This window comes from Pristiophorus japonicus, chromosome 21 (genome assembly GCF_044704955.1).
Source record: "Pristiophorus japonicus isolate sPriJap1 chromosome 21, sPriJap1.hap1, whole genome shotgun sequence".
In the NCBI taxonomy this organism is placed as follows: Eukaryota; Metazoa; Chordata; class Chondrichthyes; family Pristiophoridae; genus Pristiophorus; species Pristiophorus japonicus.
Genome location: NC_091997.1, coordinates 16250072 through 16263345, shown reverse-complemented (window position 1 = coordinate 16263345; position 13274 = coordinate 16250072). Strand labels below are relative to the sequence as shown.

General features: G+C 45.8%; 1 protein-coding gene across 1 annotated transcript in view; it reads right to left on the bottom strand.

Annotated features, from left to right (window-relative positions):
* Positions 1 to 13274, bottom strand: part of LOC139233842 (neurabin-2-like) — a 340307-nt gene that overhangs the window by 129444 nt on the left and 197589 nt on the right. The window lies entirely within an intron of this gene.

The following is a 13274-nucleotide window of genomic DNA, read 5'->3' as shown; positions in this document are numbered from 1 at the left end:
GCGCGTTACACCACAAATCCTCCACACTGCTTGCAATGTATTTGCTTCATGGGTTCTTGTTGGTTTATTAACAAAGGTTTAACAATCACACGACACATTACCAGTTCATCCACTAGGCTCACCACGTGGATGACCCAGGCCCAACTGACTGGGATTTTATTGAGTCTTGTGAACTTCACGTGACTGGCTAAGCCACTCACAATGCAACAGCTCTACAACTATTTTAAACTAAACTTTAAATCAAGTGCCCCCTTTTTGTAAGGGCATTAGAATCCTCAAATTAACAAATTAACTGGGAACTTAACTTACATTAAAATTCTGTTTGCAACAGCTGTACAACTATTTTAGTTGTATCAGTAATCAAGTGCCCCCCTGATCAATACTCCAACAACTTTTCAAGTGCCCCCTTGCTTTTTTTTTGGTTTTTCTTTAGGGCACTAGAAACACAATTTATACAAGTTCCCCCTGGCTAAAAGGGGGGGGGGGGCGGGCACTAAAACCGACAACTTAAACAATTAAACTTTAGACATTAAAATCTGGTTGCCGGGGGTGATGATGCATTCCAGTCCCTCCGGCGCCCACCTCTCGCGGAAGGCCACGAGCGTACCGGTGGACACCGCGTGCTCCATCTCCAATGGCCTTCATTGCGAGAGGGATGGAGTACAAAAGCAGGGAGGTCCTGCTGCAACTGTATAGGGTATTGGTGAGGCTGCACCTGGAGTACTGCGTGCAGTTTTAGTCACCTTACTTAAGGAAGGATATACTAGCTTTGGAGGGGGTACAGAGACGATTCACTAGGCTGATTCCGGAGATGAGGGGGTTACCTTATGATGATAGATTGAGTAGACTGGGTCTTTACTTGTTGGAGTTCAGAAGGATGAGGGGTGATCTTATAGAAACATTTAAAATAATGAAGGGAATAGACAAGATAGAGGCAGAGAGGTTGTTTCCACTGGTCGGGGAGACTAGAACTAGGGGGCACAGCCTCAAAATACGGGGGAGCCAATTTAAAACCGAGTTGAGAAGGAATTTCTTCTCCCAGAGGGTTGTGAATCTGTGGAATTCTCTGCCCAGGGAAGCAGTTGAGGCTAGCTCATTGAATATATTCAAATCACAGATAGATAGATTTTTAACCAATAAGGGAATTAAGGGTTATGGGGAGCAGGCGGGTAAGTGGAGCTGAGTCCACGGCCAGATCAGTCATGATCTTGTTGAATGGTGGAGCATGCTCGAGGGGCTAGATGGCCTACTCCTGTTCCCAATTCTTATGTTTCTTATGTTCTTATTAATGTTGGGGAAGTCCAGAACCAGGAGTCACAGTCTAAGGGTAAGGGATAAGCCATTTAGGACCGAGATGAGGAGAAACTTCTTCACCCAGAGAGTGGTGAACCTGTGGAATTCTCTACCACAGAAAGTTGTTGAGGCCAATTCACTAAATATATTCAAAAAGGAGTTAGATGTAGTCCTTACTACTAGGGGGATCAAGGGGTATGGCAAGAAAGCAGGAATGGGGTACTGAAGTTGCATGTTCAGTCATGAACTCATTGAATGGCGGTGCAGGCTCGAAGGGCCGAATGGCCTACTCCTGCACCTATTTTCTATGTTTCTATGACACCCTGGCTCGGATGTAACCGCGGAAGAGAGGCAGGCAGTCGGGCTGAATGACCCTCTCGACTGCCCGCTGCCTGGATCAGCTGATGACCTCCTTGGCCATGCCCAGGAGTAGTCCTATGAGGAAGCCTTCCGACCTACCCGCTCCCCTCCGCACAGAGTGCCCAAAGATCAGGAGTGTGGGACTGAAGTGCAACCAGAATTTGAGGAACAGCCCCTTCAAATCATGGAATAGGGGCTGCAACCTCGCACATTCCATAAAAACGTGGAACACGGACTCCTCTGGACCGCAGAAATTACAGGCACAACAGCTGTACAAACCTGTGAGCATACTCGCAGGTGCATACATCATCCCGCTGATGTTATACACCAAAACACCAGTGGTGCCAGCGCTCTCTCGGCCTGCAGCCGTTAGCCTTGGCCAGCGCAGTTACCGGCAGCTTTCTGGCCTACTGGAGTTCCTAGGCCTTAAGTGTTCTTTATAATCCAGGATGCGAGTCTGACTGAAATCTCCTCAATGAGTCAATAGCCCTTTTGAGGAACAAGTTGAGATTACCAAGAATGGTTTGCTAATTTTAGGAATTCATTTTCCTATTGTTTACTAACAGATTCCAGAACTGATACATGGGAATAAATTGCTTCCAAAGGAAAATAAAGAGGGAAAACTTCAATTAGGTTCTGATAAGGACACCATGCCCAAAATATCATAACCTGTTTTTCTTTTCTCTTTGCAGATGCTGATTGACCGGTTGTGTATTTCCAGCATTCTCCATTTTTAATTTTGCTTCTGAAGGAGATGCTTTAAATTAGAAAAACAAATAATTCATAGAAACAAAATATCTCCGCTTTGTTGCTACTATAGCCTGCATTGGAACAGAAGACAAAAAGCACGTTTGAAACAAACTATTTACCTTGCCCAAGAATCTAAACCTTTTCTTTATTTTTGAATCTACACTTAATATTTAGGCCTCAATCTTCCGCGCAGGCCGCATTTTCCCTGCCCGAGACATTTACTTCATCGTCCTCTGCTGTGGTTTGCTGGAACCATAAAGAAATAACAACCAGGATCCCTACATGTGTTGGCACACGATGTGCTCAAGATGCCAATGGTATAACTTCCCTGTCCACAATTTTTTGTTCATTTTCATTCCTTTATTTTACATAAGAACATAAGAAATGGGAGCAGGAGTAGGCCATACGACCCCAGCCTGCTCCGCCATTTAATAAGATCATGGCTGATCCGATCATGGACTCCCTGCCCGCTCCCCATAACCCCTTATTCCCTTATCGGTTAAGAAACTGTCTATCTCTGTCTTAAACTTATTCAATGAACCAGCTTCCACAGCTCTCTGAGGCAGCGAAGTCCACAGATTTACAACCCTCTGAGAGAAGAAATTCCTCCTCATCTCAGTTGTAAGTGGGCAGCCCCTCATTCTAAGATTATGCCCCCGAGTTATTTTGCGCTCTCCTGTCTGGACCAAGGAGGCAGTTGAGTGACTTCCTCAAGACTCTTCAAATGCTGCTCAACAATCTACAATTAGGAAGTATCTAAGAATGGTTAGACTCAACTTGCCCTCCGAAATTCTCTGACATCAGAGGAAGTGGCTCACCACTTGTGACAGTCTCTGTAACACTTCAGATAAAATATGGGTTTATGTAGGGGGATTAGGAGACCAAACTTGTGCCTTACCAATGTGTGATGCAATGTGTAGCAAAACAATGTGTATCCACTTGATGTTACTGTCCAATCACTTTCTGTCTCTCGGTCCACTTTCTTTCTTACAGTAGAAAAAAAACGAACCTGCAAAGTAGCTGGGAGGGACTCCAATTGCTGGAATGGGCTACACAGCAAGTCAATCAAGTCAACATCAAGTAAACACACCATTCATCTGATCGAAGTCCTGCTTAAGTGTCACGGGACTACAAGACAGATTGAGAAAATGAGTGTCGCAGGACCACTGAAAGATCATGCTCATGTACCACAATTAAAATAAACCAGCGGTGTAAATGGGGCTTGTTTAAACACAATCAGCAATTACACAGTAACAATACTAACGATCCAACAAAAATAGTAATCAGTTAAATGCTCCCTGTATTACAACTAGGAGCTACTAAATGAGCTGAATTTCAAATCCACAAGTGATGTACCTCGAGTGAGATGTGTACAGACTAGTGGCTACAAATTCGGGGCTGGTACCACTCACGAGGCGTGAGATTTTGTGCCAGGTGCAAATGTCTTGCCTTTGCGAGAAATTGGGGTTAACGCCCCCGAAAGGAAGTGGAGCGCAAAATCAAGCTCTCCACTTCCTTTCTGGGGCGGACGGGTCTGGAGCGGGGTGCAGCGCTACGCACTGGGCCGTGTCGCGCTGCTGCGTATGAGGAAGGGCGCAAGCTGCAGACTCTGCAGTAGTGAAAGGGTCCTATCCGGACCACTGGGGGGGGGGGGGGCGGGCTATGCCAACAGCCCAGCACTCTGACCAATCGTGGCACGGACCCTGCATCTAAAGCACCAATAGGCGCACACAAAAAAAAATCAGTGATTTTTTTTTTAAAGAAACAGCTCCCCTTTAACTTTCTCCTCGATAGCGGCCGACTGCCTGGTACATGACCCCTGAAGCTGTTGTTGTAATTGTCCGGCTGAACTTCAGGGGGGGGGGTGATACCCAATTTCGGGTCCGGGGCGCTGCACACAGTGATGGCCAGCATCGCGGGGCGCTACGGGTTACCGCCACTGCTGAACACCCGCCAAATTGAGCGTGAGGCATTAGCGGCGCCGCGCCCAGTCGCAAATTCTCGTTAGCGGCCCCCGGGAGGCACAAATTACCCAAATTTCTCCCCCTAGGTCTTAAGCCACAGGGGTGGGGCGGGGGTTAACAGGAGCAGCAGTGACCTACCTGGAGTATTCTTACATGGATCCCGTAAATCCACAGGCTACAATCCGTCTGTCACACCGGAGATCTCACTCGCCAGTGCCTCCAATGTTAACTCCGCTGCAGTCTATAGGTCAATGAGTGGGCGACCTCGCTTGCATGGGGCCACAGGCACATGTACAACTACAGGTACATCGTCAGCACTGTTACACAAGAACACAACTAGGCTCAAGCCATTTCCCCGACGGGCTAATTCTTCAGCAGATGCATGTGCCACTAAAAAATATAGCTGGTACACTTTTAACCCTACTGATTAGGTCATGGGAAATTCAAGCAACAAGTCAGTCTGGCCCCAGCAAATCCATGATATTGATCACATGAGTGAGTGGTATAAGGGTTTTCTACAGTGTCCTATTTAGTGAGTTACAAAGTAATAATAGGACACATTCATTAACTACAGATTATTTCCTGAGGCATTGGAGAGACAGTCTCACTTTGCAGCTGGCCTGTGAGGGATACTTGATAACACTGGCTATCAATGGCATTGTGCTTCACCTTGCCTTGATGATATATAACATTTTGCAGAAATGTAAAGACATAAAGTGTAATTACCCTCCCGAGGCCTTGCAGTACCAAGCTGCAATCCCAGAAAATTAGTTGCAAATAGGTTTTTATGAAATCCTGTTCAAATACATAATTTTGACAAATCCAAATGGCTCCATTCTGTCCTATTTAATCTATTTCTGCTAACTCCAAGCTTAGCAGTGACTGAATACACAGAGGGAATTCCAACTTACTACAATGTCATTTTCATAATGTACTAAGTAAGGGCAGGAAATGTGACAAGTTGATGGGTGAGAGTATAACAACCAACATATTCATACAAGTGACTCAATTTGTTGCATATGACTTTGGCCATCATTGAAGGAATTGAACTACTTTGAAGGAACTGAACTGCTGTATCAGTAATAACCAAACTGTGCAATGCGCTGTGTTATGGTAACAATGCGCCTCTGTCCAGAAACTTGGCTCTAAAGGCTACTGCATTGCCTCTGAAAGCACTTTTGCATTACTCAGGGCAAAGCTTCAGTCGCTATCTTGTGCCCTCAAAAAACGAAGTGAGGAGACTAATGGGTTGATATGTCTATTTGGTCAGAGAGACATTGGGTTTTTAACAAAAGTAGTTTAGACGAAAGACTGAATGTATGGCACAAGTGCTCTGATTCATAAGTGTAGCTGCCCCTACAGCACTGCAGTTAACAGAGTTCATTGCTCAGACTCCAGATTCCCTTTCAGGGAGAAGTGTAGGGGGGAGTCAATGTAAAATATTCCTCTCCTAAATTGGAAAGTTTCTTTTGATATCTGCTAACAAAATCTGGTTTAATCTTGTTTCCACGGAGGAAAGAGGACCTTGCATCCTGGACCTTAAACTGCTTGGCTGATAGAACCAGGGGCTTTGTCAGCAAGTGGCTTCAGAGACTTGGCATCCTTTGATGATGTAAGCAAAATGTCAACAATCTCAGTATTGCACGAACACACTGGCGTGCCTACTGGATTCTGAATTCGGAAATCTCGCTCATCTCCCTATTGGGTTTTGCAGTGGGTTTTAAGAACGGGAATCAGGGGAAATCAAGGGATATGGAGATCGGGCAGGAAAGTGGAGTTGAGGTCGATGACCAGCCATGATCTTACTGAATGGCGGAGCAGGCTCGAAGGGCCATGAGGCCAACGCCTGCTCCTTTTTCTTACGTTCTCATGACTCTTATTAGCTGTGACTCCATTCTGAGTTGGCCTAAATCAATTCCTCTGTCAGGGAGCTTGGACGGAATGTGATGGGCCAAATAGCCTCTTCTATAAAGTAAAATATGGTCTCTTACTCCTGTCTCATAGAAAGCCCAGGGACATGCGCCATCATGCTACCATGCTTTGATCTAATATTAAACTAAAACTAACTAATTTATACCAAATCCCATCAAAACCATACTCCTGCAGGACCTGTATGGAGGTTGCATATTATTGAAATAATTCAAAGTAGCTTAAATTTAGAAGTTGGAAACTTCTGCATCGAAACCACAACTCCAGGTATTGCTTTATCCTTTAGTTAAATTCAAACTGTAATGTTGGGTCAATGTCTTCGCCTTGGAATACACCACATGGTAGCTTTGCATACGTTAGCAACAGAAACGCATTGCGAGATATCCAAGAAGCATCCCTGTCCCCTGGGCTGTTTCTATGCAAGATGGTAATAGTGTAGGATGCACTGAATCATCTAATTGCTTATCTGCTGCATAATCACTGGTTTGGCCTTGGTCCTTGCACCATAAGAAATAAATAGTTATCAAGACCACTTAGTGTTCTGAATGACAAGCATAATAAGGTTTCTGTGAGCTCTGCATAATGCAAGCAATGTTCCAGTTTAACTTGCAGCAGATAAAACAATGAAAATGTTAAACAACCTTGGGGGAAAAACTGAGCACGAAGGGTCAGGAGGCCAAATCAAATCTGCCCAATCCATAATACGGGCTTGTAGTTCACTATCTGTGAGCTGAAGCCAATGCTAATAATGTCCTTTTCTAAGTAGGACACTTAAAAGCCGGTTTCCCTCCCCCCCCACCCCGCTGCCTAGGCCAGGTGGAGTGCTCCTCAAGTGAACTCCACCTGACCTGAGCGTATTGATGGGTTGCCTAGACTCATCACACTCAAGTAAAGGCCTGTCCCCTGGCAGTGCCTTACACGTAGAAACAGGGGCAGATATCCAGCTGCTGCTGAGCAGTTTGCACCCGTGGTAATATACTGGTTGCAGGGCCTTCAAAACTGCAGCCAGAAAGCCGACAGCTACAATCCATGCCCTAATCTGAAAGGAAAATATTTATCTTTTGGCCGCCTCCTGTGGCATCCAGACCCTTCGCAGATCTTCTGAGCGGAGCTGGATACGAGGCTTATGGCCTGCTTCTTCAGGGTGCTTCTCCAAGTGGACACGTGACTGGTGTTCGGGGTAAAAATTGAGGCAGCTGTAATGTATTTGCTTCATGGGTTCTTTGCTTAAGGATTCATAGCAACACATTGCTATTAAGAACTAGTTGGTTTATTAGCAAAGGTTTAACAATCACACGGCACATTACCAGTTCATCCACCAGGCTCACATCCACCTACCTCATCGTGGATCCCCCGAACCCAACTGGCTGGAGTTTTATTGAGTCTTGTGACCATCACGTGACTGGCTAAGCCACTCACAACTCAACAGATCTATAAATATTCAGAGCATAACTTCCAAATGAAACTTTAAAGGAAACTTAAATCAAATTAAAATTTGTTTGCCGGGGATAATGATGCACTCCAGTCCCTCCAGCGCCCACCTCTCGCGGAAGGCCGCGAGCGTACCGGTGGACCCCGCGTGCTCCATCTCCAGGGACACCCTGGCGCGAATGTAGCTGCGGAAGAGAGGCAGGCAGTCAGGTTGAACAATCCCCTTGACCACCCGCTGCCTGGACCGGTTGATGGCCATCTTGGTCAGACCCAGGAGCATTCCTACGAGGGGGCCTTCCGACCTGCCCACTCCCCTCCGCACCGGGCACCCCTAAATATGAATTCCAGAAGAACTGTGATCCCCACGTGATTTGAACACGCAGCTTTCTGATATAGAATCAGACCCGCTATCGTAGCGCCACAAGGTCTACTCAACAACTCTATAGCTGCATACATTACAGCAAGAAAGTCAGTTATACAGGTACAACGTCCGAAATCCGGAATCCTCTGGACCGAGTCCGTGCCGGTTTTGGGGTTTTTCCGGATTTCAGACAAGAAAATCAATACTCTGACATCGGGAATCCTCAGGACCGAATCCGTGCCGGATTTTGGGCTTTGCCAGATTTCGAACCTCGCCGCCCATCAATCCTCCGTTGCTCGCCGCTCGCCGAAATATCCGGTTTTCGGACAATTCGGTTTTTGGAGTTCCGGGTTCGGGACATTGCACCTGTGCCCCCTTTCATTTCATTTGCATGTCTGCACCTCCTTGGAGGGTAACTGCTCTGCCCCAAGCCCAACAGGAGTCAACGCTTATATATTTTTTTCTCTCTGCTTTGCACCCTGGACATAAGGGCTCTCCAAGTGCAAAGAAGTGAAAAATTGCCCAATTAAATTCACATCCTCAATGGAGGTTCAAACAGTGAGTACTTCAGTTTGTGAAGAACTAAATTAAGGGCCCAATTAGGAACTGATGAGTCCTCTAATTTCCAAACAGCTTGAATAAAAAAGGATACCAACAGTTAATTCCCTAATGAATTAAATGCAAATAGGTCATGAAAGGCTGAAGTAGCTATACCATGAACCTAAAGAGATTTTAACACAGTGTGGAATAGATACTGCAGAGTATGTGGAATAGATACTGCAGAGTATCACGAGATAGGAATAACTGACTTAGTAAAAAACACAACTGCACAAACCTTTTCTAAGCTCTACAAGCAGGAACTCATCATGGTAGATATACTGACCAATCCTGACCGAATAGTCATCACCCTTGAACAAATATGGCTGTCAACCAGAATGTCTCTGAATTAGGATTGAATATTCCGCCCCCCACCCCCCCAAAACTGTGAGAGGTAGTTCCTCCTACAAGGCCGTGGGATCCTGCTTCTGCTGACTGCCATGGTATCCCAGAACTACAGTTTGCAGCTTAGTACAGGGTTATTAGTATAATTTTCATTATATTTGATTGTATCTTTTGAAGTACCCAGGCAACGAGTACTTCATCATAGAAAATTCATAGGCTAACACCGGAGTACATAGGATCTACGGCACAGAAATAGGCCATTCGGCCCAACCAGTCCATGCCGGTGTTTATGCTCCACTCGAGCCTCCTCCCATCTTTCCTCGTTTAATGCTATCAGCATAGTCCTCGATTCCCTTCTCCCTCACATGCTTGTCCAGCTTCCCCCTAAGTGCATCTATACTATTCGCTTCAACCACGCCCTGTGGAAGCAAGTTCCATATTCTCACCACGCTCTGGGTAAAGAAGTTTCTTACAATTCTTGCCGTTAATTTCTGTGAAGGAGTCTGCCAATCGTCCACTGTAACCCCAGCAGAAGATGCACGGAAACCCTGCAGGAACGGTTAGGTCGGACGTTCAGGAAAACCTCTGCAGAAATTGTAACCCTGCATGTCCAGGAAACAAAGTGACTGTCCAACCTCCAGGATGACATGGCCTCTGACACTAAACAGAAAATGTGAGTTCTCTCTCTCTCTCTCTCTCTCTCGATTTCTCAACCACTGAAAGTGTCCTGAACTATCTTTGGCTGAATCCTTCATTCACAAGAGTAAACTGTAAGATAACGGAGAGCCTGTGGTACGATGTGTCCACCCTGGATAAATGCTGAGCCAGAAAATTAATCTTGTGACCCAGACACCACACTGCATCTTGATAAGATGAGTCGGAGTCAGTTCCTCCGCCTTGTTTGCTGCAGCAGAGGCGTTTATGTATGTCTGGAAGTGGTCCAGAGCAAACCTTACTCCCCTTAGTTTTAATTGACTTGTGTACTATGTGGACTGTTCTATCATCCACTTGTGTGGAGCTCAGTTCCATTTCAGGCACCCCATCTATCACGGGACATGTCTGTTCCCACTGTTTGTTATGTCAAAGAAGGATCCTTGCAGTACACTGTCCTAACGTGACTATCATGTGAGTTCCAAAGCCGAGATTTCTTGGGCTTACTGTGCTTGTTTATTTTGCTCCGTCTAGTCTGAGAAACACAGTCCAGCCGTTCCCTGTGAGTGCATTTTGTGAACCTCAGGCTAATTTGGCAAGTTTGGGCAATAAGCGACAATAATGAACTGCATCAATTGTGAATGGACTATTGCATTTTGCACAGGGCTGGAAGTCTTTAACAGATGTTGGTACAGGCTTCGTGACCCGTGTGTGGAAGCAATTAGTTTGTTTTGATGTATTTCATGGGTCAGTGCATACAACCGCAACACAACTAGAGCACGGCCTTGGCCCTAACGTGCTATATAAATTCAAGTTCTTTCTTTCTAATGCTCTTGGTTAGCCTGCTTTATTTGCTCTTTGTTTGGCTACCTGTGGAGCACAGGACCGGTCGCTGATTTAACCATATGGACAAACACCATAACATTTCTTCCATTTGTATGCTTGTCTTGAAAAACTGTATTTCCTGAAGGTTCATCACCCAGTACAAATGGTGTCTCTTAGGAAATCTAAAAAAGCACAACAATCCAGACAGGATGGATAAGTTGATGAAATGTTTTATATTCTAATATCTTACTAACTTAGGTATTCCTGTAGTTAGATTGAAGATTTTGGGCTGCATTCTCCTCCCATTGGTGGTAGTGCCCCTGGGACAGGATTTCTGCCTGCCTCCCTGACCCTGCCATGACCCCTACCCAATTTCCTGTGTCGAAATCATTACATATGTATGGCAGACTCCCAAGAGGAAGCGAATCACTGAAAGCTGGAAAAGTTGGGTAGAGCTGAAGCACTTTCAAGCAAAGTAAGCCACTTAAAAGGGATCAGAAGAGCTCTTAAAATCATGGGAACACTTTTTCCAAGGCAAAAGAATGAAGGAATGACCTGCATTTATATAGTGCCGCTCACGACCGGACGATGTTCCAAAGCGCTTTACAGCCAATGAAGTACTTTTTGAAGTGTCGTCACTATTGTAATGTAGGTAGATGTGGTAGGTCCCACAGCCAGCAACGTGATAATGACCAGATAATCTATCTTAGTGATGTTGGTTGTGGGAGAATTATTGACCAGGATAGTGCCGTGGGATCTTTTACGTCCACCTGAGAGGGCAAGTGGGACATCGGTTTAACGTCGGAGTCGGCACCTCCGACAGTGCAGCCCCCACTCAGTACTACGCTAAGTGTCAGCCTAGAATGTGTGCTCAAAGTCTGTGGAGCTTGAACCCAGAACCTTCCGACTCAGAGGTGAGAGTGCTACCACGGAGCTGCAGTTAATGAAAAGATGAATCATTGAGACTTGCGCAGAGGTAGGTGTCCAGTAACGGGCAATCTCCCTCCAAAAGGGGCATCATTGGGCCTTCCGGCACTGCCTCAGTGACAACTCCTACGTCTCTCCTGGTTATCCCTGGAGCCAGTGGGGGAAGGAAGGGAAACATCTAGGCTTGCTGGGCCCTGCCTCATTACCAGTATTTACATGCAGCATTCCTGGTTGGGCAGTGGGGGGCGGAGCAGGGAGAGGAAAATTGAGATGGGGTGGGAATACAGCAGTAGGCCTTTGTCTGATTTTCATGACTTTTCCGCCACTGTCCCACCGAATTTGGTGTGGAATATCTCAAACCTTTGCTGATTTCATCAGTTTTCTTACCACCAAAAAACTTTTAGCTGGGGAAAATGAAATGGCCTAGATCCTGGGGCGTTATATAACAACAGCAACAACTTGTATTTATATAGCACCTTTAATGTCGTAGAACGTCCCGAGGCGCTTCACAGGAGTGTTATACGACAAAAATTTGACACTGAGCCACATAAGAAAAAGTTACAGCAGATGACCAAAGGCTTGGTCAAAGAGGTAGGTTTTAAGGAGCGTTTTAAAGGAGGAAAGAGAGGCGGAGAGGTTTGGGGAGGGAGTTCCAGAGCTTAGTGCCCAGGCAGCTGAAGGCATGGCCTGACTTGGGTGCAGGAGGCCACATACAGCAATGCCTCTCCAAAACATGGTTTCCTCATTTCCCCAGAATGCATTAAGCTATTTTCCTACAGTCAGTGGAGACTACAGAATGAAGGGAAATGGCCATGCTATAATGTAGTAGGGCAAGGGGATCCCTTTGCAATGTGTCAACAACATGTGCCTCTTTCGAGTCCAATCACTCACTTTTATGTTTGTAATTCCCCTTGAGTACGGACAAAACTTGAGCAAGTACTGGGCATGGGGCTGAACGGAAGAAATGGTCTCAAGATCAACCTCTCAATTGGCCAATCCTATTCGTATCAGTGATTATGGCGATCACTTCATCCTGCATCAACTCATAGAATCATAGAATGATTACTGCACAAAAGGAGGCCATTCAGCCCATCGAGCCCGTGCCGGCTCTCTAAGAGCACTTCAGCTAGTCTCACTCCCCTGCCCTTTCCCCGTAGACCTGCACATGTTTTCTTCAGATACTTATCCAATCCCATTTTGAAAGCCACAATTGAGTCTGCCTCCACCACCCTTTCAGGCAGCGCATTCCAGATCCCATCCACTCGCTGCGTAAAAAACCTTAAATCTGTTCTCGACCCTTCCACGAATGGGAGCAGTTTTGCTCTATCTACTCTGTCTTGACCTCTCATGATTTTGAACACCTCCATCAAATTTCCCCTCCACCTTCTCTGCTTCAAGGAGAACAACCCCAGCTTCTCCAGTCTATCCATGTAACTGAAGTCCCTCATCCCTGGAATCATTCTCATAAATCTTTTCTGCACCCTCGCTAAGGCCTTCACATCCTTCCTAAAGCACGGTGCCCAGAATTGGACACAATACTCCAGTTGAGGCTGAACCAGTGTTTATACAGGTTCATCATAATTTCCTTGCTTTTGTATTCATTGCCTCTATTTATGAAGCCCAAGACCCCGTATGCTTTTTTAACCGTGTTCTCAACCTGCCCTGCTACCTTCAACGATTTGTGTACATATACCCCCAGGTGTCTCTGTTCATGCACCCCCTTTAGAATTGTACCCTTTAGTTTATATTGCCTCTCCTCGTTCTTCCCACCAAAATGTATGATTTTACACTTTTCTACATTAAATTTCATCTGCCATGTGTCCACCCATTCCACCAGCCTG